Source organism: Lepidochelys kempii, chromosome 3 (genome assembly GCF_965140265.1).
Source record: "Lepidochelys kempii isolate rLepKem1 chromosome 3, rLepKem1.hap2, whole genome shotgun sequence".
Lineage (NCBI taxonomy): Eukaryota > Metazoa > Chordata > Testudines > Cheloniidae > Lepidochelys > Lepidochelys kempii.
In genome coordinates, this window is record NC_133258.1 from 87,932,150 (window position 1) to 87,950,110 (window position 17,961).

Sequence of the window (17,961 nt, forward strand, 5' to 3'; positions counted from 1 at the left end):
GATGAATCATGTGTGTGTCAATATAATACTATGTGATAGAATTACAGATTTTGCAGGTTTTTTCCCCTAAATTTTTAAAATTACACAAAACTACATTAAAATAACATTAAGGTTGTAAAGTATATATATTTCCAAACTTCGAGGCATCAGGTCTTTAATTGTAGCCCACAGCAGAAATCAGAAACACATTTCAAAAGGAATGGGCACCTTGTCCTAATTATGTCCCTCCTTTCCATACCTGGCAAGGATACTTTTCCTTTTATTTACTAACTAATGCAGTCTGATGACTAATCAGCTACAGGGAAGTTTTTTAGCACGTGGTAAAGTGCCCAATCCCAAGAGCATAACTTCTAAGTTATTTCAGAATACGATACATGGTATCATGATCTGTTGTGTGCAATGCCCATTGAGTAAATTGAAGTAACAGATATGCCGTGATGTCTTATATCACATTGGTGTCTTTTTACACTTACATAAATTGGAAAGTAAGAAACCAAAAGCAATGGTGCCATAAATCAGATGACTTCTTACAAAATCAGCCTGCCTCCTCTGAAACTAATGATCTGCCCCATTACCTAGTAATATCACGGTTAAAAGTTGAAAAACATTTACGTATTTTGCAATGACAGACTTTACAACCTTTGAACAGTAAAAAGAGGTTACCATAAACTGAGTACTCCATGAGAAAAAGGTTCAACTGGTACATTGTATCCATCCAAATTATGGTTGTCTGATCACAAAAGTCCTATTGACCTCTATGTAAGACCTTTTTTCTTGTCATCTCAAAAACGGTAGTTGCTTTGAACAGGCTGAGCTTGTGACTTCTTTTCCACTTTTATGGTCTAAGAAGACTGATCTTAAAAAATGGTCAGCAGTTCACTTCTGCATGTCTAGAGCTGAGCTTTTTTTTTTTTTTTTTCTGGTGCTGCAACCTGCCAAAAATATTTTTTGAGTACCATATTATATGAAAAATACATCAATATGATTTAAAAAAGACTTTCTATAATAGTGGCATCTTGGCTTTTTACAAGACTAATAGCTCAGTGCCCAACAATAAAAAGGACATTTCCTCCTCCCCCCCATTACCATTATTATAAAATTGACTAATATGGCCAAAAAGCAGGTTAAGTATTTGGATGAGCATAAATAGTAGAAGGCAAAATATACCATTAAACTGTTGAAAACGTTCTTAAGAGATTAAGGGTTATGTTTTACCTTTACTTGTGCTCACATAAAGTATCTTGCAGTTAAATTTTATGTAATTTGAATTAAAGAGGACATAATTCTCACGTTTTAAAAATCTATATTTCCTTGAATTGTATCACTGGACAATGGAGACATTTTTTGTATTACTTTTATTAAAAGTGCAACTCCCACTCACTGTTACGGTGCTACCTACTTAGTCTCGGATTTTATATAGTTTAAAGCCAGAGGGGAAAATTAGACCAATTTGACTTTCTGTAGAGCAGGTCATTACACTTCACCCAGTTACCCCTATGTTAAACCCAATAACTCGTGTTAGATTAAAACATTTCAGTCCCCTGAAGACGAAGCTTGTGTGTGCTACAGGAAGAGAGCAGGAGAGTGTGCTGCCGCTAATGTCCAAGGTCCCCTAAGGGAGTGCAGAAGAACATTCGGGAGGGCGGGGAGGGGAGGGGGCGCAGCTGGGATCCAGGCTAGCCTCCACTGGGGGCAGGGAGGGAGCACCACTGAGCTCCATGGTCCCCGCCACCCACCCCATGCCCGGGGGCCCCAGCCAAGGCACCACTTCTGCCTCCAGCTATGGCCCCAGCCTCAGGCCCCTTACCCCTATACCCCTATCCGTATCCCTCCCTCCCAGAGCCATGGCCCCGCTCCTGGCCCCAGCGCCGGGGGGCAGAGGGAGCATGAACAGAGGTAACTGGGGGCATGAGGTAAAAAGTTTGGGGACCACTGCTATAGCTGAAGTGGTCCATGGTGCTATTGAGGTGGTTTCATGAGCCATGGCAGCAAGGGGCAGGCTGGGTCTCCCAGGATCACTACTGGCATTTCAACATTCCCAATGGTAATCCACCCATAGGGAAAGAAAGTCCCTGCTTACAGTTTTCTGACCAATCCTGTGTTCTTAAAGATGCGAGCGTCATGCACCTTTGCTGACCAGCTCACACTGACATCAGTGAAACGATCCACCAGCACTTGCATAACCACAAAAAAATAGCCCTTTCTGTTGATGTACTCTGTGGCAAGGTGGTCTGGTGCCAAAATTGAGATGTGTGTGCCATTTATCACCCCACCACAGGTCAGGAACCCCACTGCTGCAAATCCATCCACTACGTTCTGCACATTGCTGAGAGTCACAATCCTGCAGAGCAGGGGACGATTAATGGTCCTGCACACTTGCATGACAATGGCCCCCCATAGTGGAGTTCTCAACTCCAAAATGATTTCTGACTGCCTGGTAGCAAACTGGCATTGCAAGTTTCCACAGTACAATTGCCACTTCTCCACTGCCAATGCAACTCTCATTTGGTGTCCCTGCACTAGAGGGCTTGGACGAGTTTGGTACACAGATTCAGGAATGTGGCCTTGTGGATCTGAAAGTTCTGCAGACACTGCTCATCTTCCCAAACGTTCATGATGCCACGATCCCACCAGTCACTGCTTGTTTCTCAGTCCCAGAACCAGTGCTCCGCCATCTCCAGCTGCTCCGTGAACACCAAGAGCCATGAATAGCTTCTTTCTATGTCCCGCAGCAATATGGCCTCCAAGGAATCCTCATGTTCCCTACGGTTCCTCTTGTGGCCCTGCCAGTACTGCAGGATCATGCACTCTGTGCTTGCAATGCTCATGACAACAGTGCTGAGCTACACAGGCTCCATGCTTCTGTCACGGATGGCGAACACCAAGGAGGGTGCATGGATTTGTGGGATTTTGAAAAGGAGCGAAAATTATGGGATGTAGATGAAATGATGGGAGGGAGATCACTGTATTATGGGAAATGGACCCCATGCTCCCAGTCACCCTTGTGCTCCTTGTTTTGGCCCTGTCAGGCATTGCAAAGCAGCTTCCCAAAAGAGACTGCGCTGGATAGTGGTGAGCTGCACAGTGGGATACCTACCCATGATGCACTGCACTCTGCATCAATGCAAGTGATCCTGGTGAGTACGCATACCACCAACACAAGGAGCCAAGTATGCAAATATACAAGTGACGTACTAACTGCGGTGGCTGTTTGCCAACATAACTTAGGTCAATGTAAGTTTGCAGTGTGGACATGGTCTAACATCTGTGTAAGAGCAGCTTATTTTAGTTTGACTTAAAACCTGTTCCAAATTGACTTCAGCTAAACTGAAAAAAAGCCACTCAAACTTGAAATCAGTGTCCACATAGGCATTTATATCAGTTTAACTATATCAGTTCAAATTCATACTAAGTTACATCGGTGCAACTTTCCTGCATAGACAAAGATGACAGGTGATGGAAGACTTGTAGGTAACAATGACATATGTAAATTGCCCTCTTTCTGGAAAGGTAAGTGGAAAGAAGGAAGTTGCATTTATATTTAAAAACAAAAATGAATTTGTATTTTACCAAGAACTGCAGTTTATTTTAAATGCCTTATAAAAGACTGATACTTAAACAATGAAGACAACGAACAAACAAAATGTTAATCAGTGCTCCTAAAAGTTTAATTCAATTTCCTTTTCATATTTAGAATCCCTACAAATACTGTCCATTGCTCATTTTGAATTCAGTAAAATTTAGGCTTTTGACTATCAAATCTAGAACATTGTAACAGCCTAAGCAACTGAAAATGGAAACAAACAAATTAGCTTGCCTACTGCTATGGAGCAGAGAAGAGTCTGAGCTGCAACGGTCACAGAGAGACAGCATATGCAGAATGTCGAAGTGAAAAACAAAACTCAGTGGGAAGGGGAACAAGGGTAGGAAAGGGGTAAGGGTTCAGAAGCATGCACTAGGAAGTGTTCTAGCAAAGGAGAAGGAGGGGGAAAGGGTATCTTTACCTTCTCCTCATCATCGAGGTGGTATTATTTATTTAATTATCCAAACTTACAATGGATTTTGGTTGGAAGGGGGTTAACTGATGGGATTTGTTTGTGTGTATATTAGGTAAATCCCTTATTAAAGATGAAACTGTGGTGAACAGGAAAAATCATGAGTCAGATCCTCAGCTGATGTAAATTGACCTGGCTCCCTTGATTTCAATGGAGCTACTTTACAGAAGTTCTGGAGCTGGGCCCATTTTTGTGATCAGCAAGAAAATGTGGAGAAGACCCCTGTAGAGAAAAGATTGCTGTATTCAAGTTAATACACTAGAGACACCATGAATTCTCAGACTGATGGGGGGAACATTGAACAGAAGAGAAGTGGAGTGGCTTAAATGAAATATGCAACAACTACTGCAGGGATTCAGAAAGAACTGTCACAGCTAGTAGAGCACAAGATGTACATCTTCACTTTAAATTAATAAACCGTGCTATAAAAATAAGTCATTTACATCAATAAATAAATGAATAAAGCAGGCATTTTAAAGCATATTATATGCTCTTAATGTCCCCTTGGAGCACCAGCTACACCATGCACTGTATATGTCAAGATAAAAGTGAAGTTTGCTCATGCTAGTAGTTATCCACTTTTGAAAACTACAGAAGATTGCAGTATTTTTAATATTGAAGAAGGGACTTCTTTTCAGGGGTGTTAAAAGCCCTGAACCAAGATTGAACTTAGGACCAGAAGTTAGAGCACTTTAAACTGTGCATGACAAAAAAAGCAGAAATATATTCTCCTTTATTTGGGACAAACTCTTTTTGCATTTATAGCCCCAGATTTTCAAAAGTGAGAAATGATTTTGGGTGCCTAACCTGAAACACCTTAGAGGAGCTTGATTTTTAGAGGGTGAATACTCGGCATATTCTGAAATGTCACACTCTGAATGATATTTCAAGGTGGGCATGCAAAAAGAGAGTAGTATATTTTTTAAGGTGCCTCACTTTTGAAAATCTTGAGGGACTTTTCTGTTGATTTACACTGCTAATTTGAAAATAAATCACTGAAGCTTGACACGTTTAATGACAAAACTTCTTTGAAAGATTCAGCAGACTTTTCACTTTTCCTTGAATTATGTCTGAATTTATGATGTTCTTCAGAGGTCCATATCTTGTGTTCTAAACTTTCAGTCAGATTAAGAGTATAAGAAATGATAGCACATTACCTATCTTTCTTTTTCACTCCAAAACTGGTGTGCACTATTACTAATTTGTCAATCTATCGGCAAACCCAATACTGCTCAATCAGCTGTCCCTCCAATAGAGCCACAGTGAGTCACTCAGGCACACAGCAACAACACAGCTGCACTGACTTACCCTTCCAACAGAGCCTGTGTAACACTGCTTGTGGGTGGGATAGAACCTGGGACCTTCGGCATAGTGTATGAGCCGCTACTGCATGAGTTAAAAGCCCCAGGGCTGCTACCTAAAGGCTGTAGCAGACTCAATCTCTAGAGGTGCTAGGTGCCACTAGCAGGGGATAGAGCACCATACCAAGCAGGCACGGGTTACACCTGCAGTGACTCAGACTTTAGCCATGTGGCAGCAGCCTATCCCTGAGCAGAGCCTGGATCAAATGATCCCTAAATTCAGTATTTCCTCAACTTCACCAGAGCTGCAAGTCAGTCTGTGCATCAGCACTTTGAAGCCAGGAATCCTCCTACTGCCTCACAGCATATCAGGCTCTCGAGACTTGCAGCCTGCTCTTGATCTGGTTCCTGCTCCAGCCTTGTCCTACTCTGACTTTGCTCCAGCCCAATTACACACATGCTTCTCCCCTGCCTCTGCTTCCCAACCCCCTGGACCATCAGATTCTGACCACCTGGCTTCAACCTGCACCTGGACTCCAGCTACAGTATTGATTTGCTCGTCTACAGACAGATCTTGGTTCTGACCCTGGCCTGTCCCCGGATCCTGGTTTCAGTACTGCCCTCAGCCCAGCCCCAAGCCTGTATCCGGCTTAGACTTCAACTCCAACCATTAAGCCTAACTACCAGGAGCCAGCAGCTGACATATTAACCATCTAGTAATGTTCCTCAAAAATAGACAACTGTAAATATTTTCTGTAATAAGATTAAAGAGTTGAACTATAACAAATTTTTGCTTTAACTCTCCATTGATCAGTGAATAATGATATATGTAATACTTACATGTGTGCTTTTACAGATAAACATTTGCTCTCATTCTATAGGATGCCCACCAAAAATAAGATGAGTTTAATAGATTCATAGATTCCCAGGCCAGGAGAGACCATTGCAATCATCTAGTCTGACCTCCTGTTTAACAGGACATAGAACTTCCCCAGAATAACTCCTCAAGGTTTTTCAGAGATGCTCTAATCTTGATTTTAAAATTACCAGTAATGAATTGCTGGAGAATTCACCATGATCCTTGGTAAACTATTCCAATTCTATTAAAAATTTTACAGCTTACTTCCTGTCTTTTTGTCTAACTTCAATTTACAGTCATTGGATCATGTTATACCTTTCTCTGCTAAATTGAAGAGCCCATCAAATATTTGTTCTGCATCTAGGTACTTATAAGACTGTAATCAAGTCCCTCTTAACCTTCTCTTTCTTAAGCTAAATAGACTGAGCTCCTTGAGTCTATCACTGTAAGGCAGAGGTTCTCAAACTATGCGGTAGGCCTCCCAGGGGAGATGTGGGAATGTGTCAAGGGAGGCACAAGCAATTGGGGGGGGGGGGGGGGGAAGGGAGGAGGAGGAAGAGTGTTGTTTTTTGCTTGTTGCTTGTTTTTTAAAAAGAGTCTGGCCATCAGCCCCACGCAGCTGGGGCTCGGCCATGCACACCTGGGAGATGCGATAAAGGGGACTGCTGGATCCCTGTTGCCCCGGCGCTGACAGCAGAGCCCCACTCTGAGGCTCTCCTCCCCACCACACCAATTCCTCACCAGGAGGAGGCACCAGGGCTCCTGCTGTCAGCCCCAGGTTGGCAGCAGCAGCACAGAAGTAAGGGTGAAAAAAGTTATATTGACAAATTTCACTTTTCATATTTCAGAGTAGCTTTTCACATTGCCAGCCTTACTTCTGCGCTGCTGCTGGCGGTGCTAGAGTTGCCAGGTGTCGAAAAGGGACCCTGGTGGCTTCCCACGCCGCAACCCAGCTAGCCCGGAGGCCCCTCCTGCACCCCAAACCCCTCATCCTTGGCCCCACCCCAGAGCCCACACCCCCACCCAGAGCCCTCACCCCCCTGCACCCCAAGACCCCTGCAGCACCCTGAACCCCCTCATTTCTGGCCCCACCCCAGAGCCCACACCCCCAGCCAGAGCCCTCACCCCCTCATGCACGCCAACCCCCTGCCTCAGCCCGGTGAAACAAGAGAGTGAGGGGAGGCACAGTATTCCAGCAGAAATTGCACTAATAACAAATACAAGGGTAAAATAACATCTCTATTCCTACTCAAGATTCCCCTCTATGCATCCGATGATCGTATTTGCCTTCTAGACAGTGTTGCCCTGGGAGCTCATGTTGAAATCAATTATCCACCACAACCCCCAAATCTTTTTCAGAGTCACTGCTTCAGAGGATACAGTCCCCCATCTTGTAAGTACCCATCTGTAAGTAAGGAACAAATAATGTTGGCCTAGGTGTATACCTTTAGCCGTATAAAAAATGCATATTGTTTGTTTGCCCAGTTTACCAAGCAATCTAGAGCAAAGTGGTTGCAAAAGTCTGCCATTCTGTTATGGTAGCATTTTACAACCAGTTTTGCGTTCACTTTTCATCTTAGTAGCAATTGGCATATGAGTTATGGCAGACTTTTGCAACCTGTGTTCAAGTGTAAATGAGGAAAAATACAGTAGGAGGAGAGAGGCATTAGTATCAATGGACAGTTTTGTTCTTAGGTGTTGCCCCTCAATAGTATTTACAGTGGATGATCACTTAACAGTTCTCTCTGGGTCCTCTCAGAGAACAGCTGAGCCATACAAGAGCAATCTCAGGAGGGTTCATAGCCATGTGAAAAATCTCATGAACAACAATATCAAATGGCAAAAGCTGTAAACACACACACACACACACACACACAAACCCCACACCAGCATGGGCATTTGAGAATCCCCCACAGGAAGATCAGTTATTGAGACTGGTGCAGCATCTGTGCCAAGTGCCATTCCACATTCTAAAACCATTTGACAAATTTTAAGTAAACCTGAGAACTCAGTTATTGCCAAGTTTGCCTCACCACCACTCACTCTATAAACTTCCCTTTCAAAAGAAGGAGGTACAGATGTATGATAATTAGCTGGGATTCCTAATGTTAAGTGATGAATTTTTAGGCAAGGGCTTAACTATTGTTTCTTTCAAAAGCAGTTTAAGAACTTGCTTAAAAAGCCAAAACCCAGTTGCCAAAATAGCTTAATCACAGCAAGTACATGCACAAAATGATCAGTTGGATGTCAAAATGGCTACTTGTGTATACAATTATAGAGTAACTTGCCTTTGCCAACTGACTGCACAAATAGGCACACATTTGTGTTTAATAGCAAGTGCACTTTTCTAAACAACTGCCACAGAAAGCATTATTCTGCTACTCATGTGCGCGATAATGCAGTATAAAAAGTTCAGGTTAATCTAAAAAGGAAAAAAAAATAGGTCTACTACTGTGTACTGAAGAAAGTCACAAGAACCTACCTGGACTCCCTTAACTTTTTTTTTTAATCCATAGGTATGAGAGAAAACAGAGCCGTCTCCTCTTGTGGTCTGCTCTCATGAGTTCAGTCTACTGACGAATAAAAGCACCACAGGCCAAGACATAACACTGGCTGCTGCAAGCACTTCTGTTCTCAGCTCTTCTAGCCAGCACCAACATAGCAGATATCAGATGTTTGTACAGCTATTCTTCTGTGCAATAAAGTTAGATGTAAGCAAACCTTCCATCTCAGATTAATACATACACATTTTTAACTTCTGCAAGTCTCATTACTCAAAGAAATCTCCAATGTGTGCAAGAATAAATTCCTCAGACTCGCTGGGTTGCTAGATTAGTAACAGTAATATTTTGGAGTCATGCTGTTAATAGCCAACGGCAACTTTAGTTACCAATAATTACCTCCATAGAAAACGTCATCATACATAAAAGAGTTAACACAATGAAAACCAGGTGAAATAGGGATGAAGGTGGGAGGAATCTGCAATATGTTGGATTGCAAATAATAGGTCCACTAAAAAAAATATATGAATGTTTCAATGTTTGGTAATGATAGTCAAATTCCCAACTAGCATTAAGGGGCAGGGCTCATCTGAAGGTCATTTTCCCACCCCTCACAGAAAAAAATATGTAGGACAGAGGTAGAAGAAAGAACTTAATAAATGAACTTTATAAGGTTTATACCAGATCACTCTGTCATGAGTGAGAGTTTTCTTCCCCGCTATGGCCCATGGAAGGAGCACTATGTTCATGCCCAAAAATTTATGGTTCTCCTGACATTCATGCAAATCTTAGAGGACCAGCTGGATCTGCTGTGCCTCCATGTTAATTCTAAATCCACACACACTTGTGATAATTGGGTTGTCAAATTTACCCTAATTGTAAGCTCAACTGTAAATGTGTTAACTTTCACATGATGCCACAATAACCTATAGCAACAAATGCTGATAGGAAGAGGTACAAAAGAGACAGACTGAAGTAGTTTGAACAGAAAGGCCTACTAATATAATCCGAGGACTATGCTGAAATCATACTTGGTAGAAGCAGAAGATGTGGAACCAGAAACTAAATAATCAAATTTGGTGTGTTGGAAACTAGGCATAATTGATGGACAAAAGGAGGGGATGGGCTATTCCACTGACCATTCTCTTTGTGCGTTCTTACAGAAAGACTCTGGGGGAGAAAATAGGGAGGAAAGGAGAGGATACTGAAGCAAACTTCACCATCATGGTTGCCACCCCAACCATTTCCTTGAGATGTCCTGACCATACTGGGCCAGAGAGAGGAAGCCAGATGACACTGCCACCTAGGATTGCCAGGCATCCAATTTGCAACCAGAACACCCAGTCAAAAAGGGACCCTGGTGGCTCTGGTCAGCACATCTGAGTGGGCCACTAAAAGTACGGTTGGCCGCAGTGCCAGCGGGGCAGGCAGGTTTTGTGCCCGGCTCACACGGCTCCCAGGAAGTGGCTGGCATGTCTCTCTGGCTCCTAGGCAGAGGGGTAGCCAGGGGGCTCCGTGCACTGCCCCCATCTGCAGGCACCACCCCGAGCGCCAGCTCTGCAGCTCTCATTGGACGGGAAACACAGACAATGGGAGCTGCAGGGGTGGCGCCTGCAGGCGGGGACAGTGCTGAGCCCCTGGCCACCCCTCCACCTAGGAGGCAGAGGAACATGTCACCACTTCCTGGGAGTCACCTGAAGTCAGTGCCACCTGGAGCCCGCATCCCAAACCCCCTTCCATGCTCCAACCCCTTGCCTCAGCTCAGAACCCCCTCCCACACTCAAACTCCCTCCTGGAGCTTGTATCCTGCACCTCCTCCAGCACCCCAACCCCCTGCCCCAGCCATGAGCCCGCACCCCCAGCTGGAGTCCTGCCCTCACCCCACTCCCTTGTCCCAGACCAGTCAAAATGAGTGAGTGAGTGAGGGTGGGGGAGACAGCAATGGAGGGAAAGGGGATGGAGTGAGCAGGGGGTGGGGCCTCAGGGAAGGGCCTCAGGATAGGGGCAGGACAAGGGTGTTTGGTTTTCTGCAATTAGAAGTTGGCAATTTTACTGCCACCCCTACCAGTTCCAGCTGACTCCTAAATATCACCTGAAATTAATCAAGATTGGACTGGACAGTAGCAGCCAGAGTTCCAGCCCATCTCAACTAACTTCTTTCCTTTAACCAGAAGGGAAGTTTTTACCATCTTAGATGATATCAAAGAGACTGTCAAACTGGGGTGGGGCGTGTTGCTTGAAACTCTCTCCAGCTAAAGGGAAAGGGAACCAGGGGTGTTAAAATAAAAGCCTTATTTAATACTTTACATTGCAAATGCTTTAACTGTTTTTCCTTCTTCTCTGTATCCTTAAAAATACTTTCAACCCTGTATTAAAGGTATGTTTGCCAGGGTACTAAGCAGGCTACTGTCTCTGTAAACCAAACCCCAAACCTTGTTCAACACTGTTTAATGTTGGGCAGTGACTGGGTTATTTTAAAATCTTTAGCCCATATATTCCACTTAAATTAATACAACAACTTCCAGCTTGCTTCAGTGGGCCACAATGCCAGGAGCTCTTACCAGTCATTGCCCAAGGAACCCCTCCTAATGGATCAGGGCTAGACAGCAAGATGGAGCTTCTCTTCAAATATAGACAGTACCAGAAGGAAATTCATCCAGTTATACCAATATCATTACACTGGTATAGTTAAACTGCTATATTTATATCAGTATAATTCCTCTGTGTGGATACTTATTCTGGAATAAGATTAGCTTTTTTCAGCTTAGTTTAACCCACTTTCTAAGCAACAGAAGCGACACTGGAAAAAGGTACTCTGAGGGCTCATCTGTACAGCGAGTCATTGTGTAGCAAGCCAGGATGTGAATCCACAGCTCAATGTGGATACTGCTACAGTGCAAAGAAAGTCCCTGGAGTGAGGCTTGGTTTATTACACTTCCAAGTAGTAGCTCCCAAGCTGCACTCTGGAACTTTTACTGTGCTGTAGCAGTGTCCACATGGGATGTTACTGCGCACAAAGCTTCTGCTTTGAGCACTCACATACCTGGCTTGCCATGCCGTAAGGTATTGTTTAGACAAGCCCTTATACCAGAATAAGAGTGTGTCCACATAGGGAGTTATAGCCATTTAAATGCACACCCTAACTTATACTGGTATAATTTCCCCATGTAGACAAGCTCTAAGATGCTGACACCCTTAGCTCCCACTGAATCCAGTGACAGCTGATGATGCTTTGAAACCTGCAGGAGGCATTTACCGCCATGCAACATCAGGGCCCCTGTCCTATCCAGTACAGATTGTAACATTAGTGCCCCCTCAGACTCAAATCTGAGTCACTTCCATGATTCTTACTAATATATTACTTACCTACCATCTATGGAAGACCTTAACATAGCGTGATGCTTTAAATATCCACAAGAATTAAACACGACAGTATCCTGATAAGTAATTGACTTGCTCCCACCCACTGCAAAGAGGGAAAAAGAGGTAGTGTGTGATGTATGTCTAGATACGGTCAGGTCACACAAAGTGACAAAACAGTATAAGAGAAAGTATTAAATAGTTTCACAATATTAGGTAGAAGTGACGAGGGGAGCTGTAAAATACTGGCACATTTTCAACTAGATGGCACATCTTTATTGAATGAATGTACATGTGCAAGAAGTGACCACTCAAGAGACAAGCATAAAATGGTTTCATAGGAGAGCTGCTGTTTAACTAAAGGTCAAGCAAAATTGTGCTAGAAACCACATGGCAATATTTTTAAGTTGGAGGTTATTCATAAGATTACAATAGGGAAGGAATCTAACAGCTAATTTTTCTAAAGTACAATAAGTTAGAGTCTGCTTATCTAGGTATCACTTTAAGGAATAGAATTATTTCTTAAAATTATTATTTTTAAACAGAAATGCTGAACTTCAGTCTACTTTTTCATGAGCAACATTCATTTAAGCTTTTTTTTATTTTGCTTTGTTTTCTTTAAGAATTTTTCAACCTATTAAAATGTAGATATGTTTGTTAAAAAAATAAACAAAACAAACAAAAAACCACACCAACCAGGAACTTCACACTGTGGCTTTTGAGCAGTTTCTTCATGGACACCCAACAGTTTGCCACAGTTGTAAGGTAAGATTCATTTGTGGAAAGAAAAAATGTAAAAAGGTTTTCCTTTTATCATCTGCAAAATAAAATATATATCTTAGTTCCACTATACTACCTCTAAAACACATCATATAGTTCAGCAAAACAGCCTTCCATGCTCCTTTCTCTTTCCAAACTAGAATTTAACATACAAGTTATAATAATTAATATCAACTCTGCACAAAGGTGGATGTCATTAATAACTAACACCAAACACCCACTACCTTCCATTATAGTCCTCATGGTCAATAGGCCTGAATGGACACTTATCTATTTATGTGAGAATGAAAAGTTATATGAGTAAGCATAATAAGTCAACCAGTGCAAAGGAAATTAAATAGTTTACAATAGTTTTCCTCTAAAAATTGAGAATTACAGAATTATTCTTGACTAAACTAGTAATTTACAGAGTAATTTTAACATTCCTACATTCATAGATGTGTGGTAAGTAGATAGCAGATTCAGGCAAACTCACCCTGGGATCTGAAAGCCAAGCCGTGTTTCCTTTTCACACATCACCACCAGTAGTAGATATTCTGAACGCCAAATGAAGCCCTCAGTTAATAGTGTGGCACCCCACTGTCTTTAAATTAGGCCCTCAATGGGACTGCTCAGGTGCAATTGACTGGATCTTAAATAAACAGTTTTGTTGGTGATGAACAAAGTAGATAGAATCCAGCTAATTCAATATTAGCTCTGTTGGCTCTGAAGAACTAGCAGAAGTAAAAAGTAGTTGAAACTTAAATTTTGTTAATCAGGCAAACTGATGTGACACTGAATGCACACAAAGAGAAAGTCTGTTGAGTTTGGATACAATTTATGCAGTCACTATTCAAAATAGGGTCACACTTAAATAGTCTCCATTACAACTTGGTGCACAAAAATATTTTCTAGCAAAAACAAAAAAAAACCAAATAAATTATTAGGAATGGGCCAGATTCACTGGTATGCTTCAATTCTTTTGTGTCACTCTGGTGAAGCAAAGCAGCCATAAATAAATCTTAAACAACAAGTTAATCTGGCCCCAAATTCTTAATTCACACATAAATTGTCACCATTCTAACCTACAGAAGAAAAAAAGATGCTGGATAAAATGTTCAAAGACAATCTCTTCCATGCAAACAGTGAGTGGAGCAAGCATGGCTTTCTGGAGCTGGCACAGCAAGTTACGCTGCATCAGTTAAAGATTTTCATAAGCACTTCAACATGTTGAATGAAGGAGGCTGAAGTTTGTACAGACATGTGCAAGTTGCTGGATATCCTCAACCACAGCTGCTTACACACCACCACTAAATGAGGAAAAATCCAAACCAGTGAGAATGCACATTTCAAGAGGAGAAAGTGCAGAAGATGCCAAGAACTAGTGGGAGGCAGATACCCTGTGGAGCTTGAGGTCTGCATGGCCCTGGGGACCAGAAGAAGAAGAGAAGAAAGGAACCCTAATGAGCTCATATAGCCTGATTTTCAAAGATACTGAGCACCCACAGTTCCCACTGACCTCAATGGCTTACCTCTACTGAAAGTCCAGACATAGGCCTCCAAAGCCCCTTGCTCCTTAGCTCCCAATCAGCCTTTCCAATTCCCCAGCTTCCCACTTTATTTCTAGTCTCTTTGCTTGTCATTCCCAATTCTCCTAAAAAATTGCCATCCTGGTGGATTTCTTAAAGTTCACAGTAATAATGACCAATCATGCTCACTTTATAAAAAGTGAAAGTTTTGCTGGACCCAGTTCAGACTGGAGGCATTGTTCTACAGACTTCAGTATGTACACAGGTGTGCTAATTAAAGGGAGCAGAATGAAATAAGAGGATCATACAGAGAGCTTAAACTCCAAAGGGCACTGGGAAGCAGGGAGCCCTGTAGGTGTCTTTGTTCCCTAGCTCCAAAGAAGTCTTCCCCAACTTAGCTCAACAGCCTCACCACTTCACGCCTTGCCTCTCCGGTGTGCACTCTTCAAAGTCTTCAGGAACTATCAGAGGAACAATACACACTTTATAAACAGCACCACTGGTCATGCATAATTTATTATAAGCTCATTGGAAGCAGCATTCATTTTAACCTTCAAAGATCTGCAGTACTTCCCGTAGACTTTGTAATATAATGCACTGAAAACAAATACAGCTATATCCTGTTATTTAAAAAATAATGGATTTTCACCAACTCAAAAAAACCTTTGATAGGTATTAAGTCTCAGCTAAGTTTCCTAGTTAAACTTAACATTCCTTCCTATATCTATAATATGGTATTACCACAGTACCTAGAGCTAAGATAGGGACCCATTGTGCCAAGCACTGTACAAACACACACAGCCAGAGACAGTCACTGCCCTGAAGATCTTAAAAATTTATATACACAAGGCAAAGGGAAAGAGAAAAGTATTTTCCCAGGGTCAAACAGGAAGTCTGTGGTACAGCTGGGAACTAAACCCAGGTCTCCTTCACTCTAATCCTGTGTATAAACCATAGAAGCAGTACCTCTTTGTTATTATTGTTGTTAAAAAATCCAGTCTTCAAGACAGCAGTAATATAAAGCGATTTCTAGTGATTACATCAGAGAGACCAACTTTTCAGAAAGGAAGTATGCTTTTCACATCTAGCATGTGAAGATCCATACTTGGGATATTAGATAGCAGGATTGAACAGGTATTTGGTCAAGAAGCCAAGTCAATAAATAACTTTGTAATTGTGTAAATAAAGTCCCAGATAGCAGCTTTGCATATCTCAATAATGCCAACATTCCCGAAACACACTGTAGAAGCTACTTTGAAGATGGTAGAAAGTGCTCGATCTTCAAGTACTGTGATACCAGCAAGGTTACAACAGATCTGTAAAGAAAGTTTGATTCACTCAGGCTATCACCCTAGCATGCAGATCTGTTCTGACAGTATTACTAAGAGAAATAAGGTTACTTATCAATAAGTCTAGCTACTGTACATTGCCAGTACAGATCCACATGCTTCACTACTCATCCGCACTTCCTGGTGTCTAAACAGTGGAAGAACTAGAGTGCTTTCCTTTTTACACTCCATAATTATACAAGAGAAGATGGAAAGCTAATGACATCACTCTACATTGTAACAAATTCTGACCTTACTATAGTTTTAAACCAATCTGCTACTGTTCATTACAAAATGAAAGAGCTTGCTTTTCTATTGATGAATGCAGAGTACACCGTTAAGTATCAGTCATTGTATCCATTCAGAAAGAGGAGGAACTTCTCTGCCCACTTTTAAAATTCCTATTTGGATAGAGGGACCATTACACAGCAGGATTTTTGTTTTTGAAATGGGGGGAAATTTTGTGAAAACAAAGATCCAAAATTTACATAGGTGTAGGAAGTGAAGTAATATATTCAAATTTGTCAAGTGTCTTAGAATTGTTTTGTAGATTACTCTTGTCACAGATTAACTTGAAAGGGTACATGAGCACATCTACAAATTTTATTTACTTCATATTAAGTACTTTCATAATGCATCATTTGGGTTTAAGTTATTCAGCACACAATAATCCACAATAGTTACTGAATACATAATGCAATAAAGTGATCCTAGTTACTATTAAAACTACTTATAAGATTCCTATAAATTAGGCATAATTTGAAAAAGAACATTATAAATGTGTATGTTATTAACCTTCAAAATGGTAGTCAGTTTTTCTGGGTCTTGATGGAATAAAAACAACTGAGGAGAGATTATAGAGGTCTACAAAATCATGAATGGTGTGGAGAAAATGAATAAGGAAGGGTTATTTATTCTATAGTAGGGTCCTCAGTGGGCTGGGTCAGGCTGTAAGTGTTTGCTATATTATACTGAATTTCTTTTACTACTACTCCCATAGATGAGGCCCTCAATTCCAAACTAGACATGACAATGAGACATGGCTGCTGCACAGTGATACTGGTATCAGTTATTTGATTACAGTGCCCAAGAGAGTCCTAGGTGAACATGTACGCATTACAGCAACACATAAAAGGGAAGATCCCCAAAGAACTTACAATCTAACTATTCCTGAAAATTATATTAAATATGCTTTTTGAACTTCAACTGCATTTCTTTTTGCGAATACAGACTTACACGGCTGTTACTCTGAAAACTGCATTTATTGTGTTTTTGGGGGGGAGAAAAAGATTAATGAGGACCAGGACCCAGTCATATTATAACACATTATTTCTCATGCTAGTCAAACAGGTCCTGTGATCTGAATGAGGGCCCTGTGTAGACACTACCCACCATCATGCCTGTTGATACCCTTGAGCTGTGGAGCAGCTGGGTCAGCTATACCAGTGACTATGTCAAGTTTGGACTGCATAGGGTCCTCATAACTACGCTAGAGGAGCATATTGCAGAGCATTTTACTATCCTGACCGAAGGGAGGGAGGGAGATAAAAGTCAAGACAGTTGTTGCAACTGAACCCTCCTTTCAAAGAACAGTATACCGTACATGAAATGTTTTCTTTACTGTGGTGTTCATGAGCACTGCTTTGGAGGCTAGTCCCAGTCAGCTGTTGCAGGCAATGGGTGTGTAGAGTGCTGGGCCCCTTGCACCCTGACTGTTAACCACATCATGACCAGAACAAATATGGCAGTGGTCAGTGAGACCAGTTTTGCTGTACTAGTATGGCTTCCCCACCCTCCCAGAGCAACACAATACGTTAAAAACCCAGAGCTGTTCTATGAAACAATCTATCCCTCTCCCAACAGACTTTATTGGCCTCTAGGTTCCATTTTCCAATGAGAACAGCAATTAGCTCCTGGTGAGCTTTGGTACCATGCCATGTCCTGACCTCCTTACCTTTCTTTCTTTCTCCAGCAAATTGCTGCCCTGCAAATTACAATTTATTTAGGGGATGTTTAGTGAAAGGAGTAGGAGTAAAACTGACAGGGGTTTCGGGTGATTCTGAAGGGAGCTGGAGGATGAGTGGGAGGCCATGTAATTGTTTGTGCTAACCTAGGTGAGCTGCAAGGACCCTGTGCTTGCATAATGATGATTTAAAAATAATCTTTTTGCATTTGGAGATGAATCAGACAAACCAATATGGCCACTTGAGAAGATAATTCTCAAAACCAAGAAGCAGGGAGCCCTGGGCTGCATGGCCACACCATCTGC

The 17,961-nt window shown here is 41.9% G+C and overlaps 1 protein-coding gene across 3 annotated transcripts in view; it reads right to left on the reverse strand.

Annotated features, from left to right (window-relative positions):
- The window catches only part of HS3ST5 (heparan sulfate-glucosamine 3-sulfotransferase 5), a 268,638-nt gene that overhangs the window by 217,764 nt on the left and 32,913 nt on the right, over positions 1 to 17,961 (reverse strand). The window lies entirely within an intron of this gene.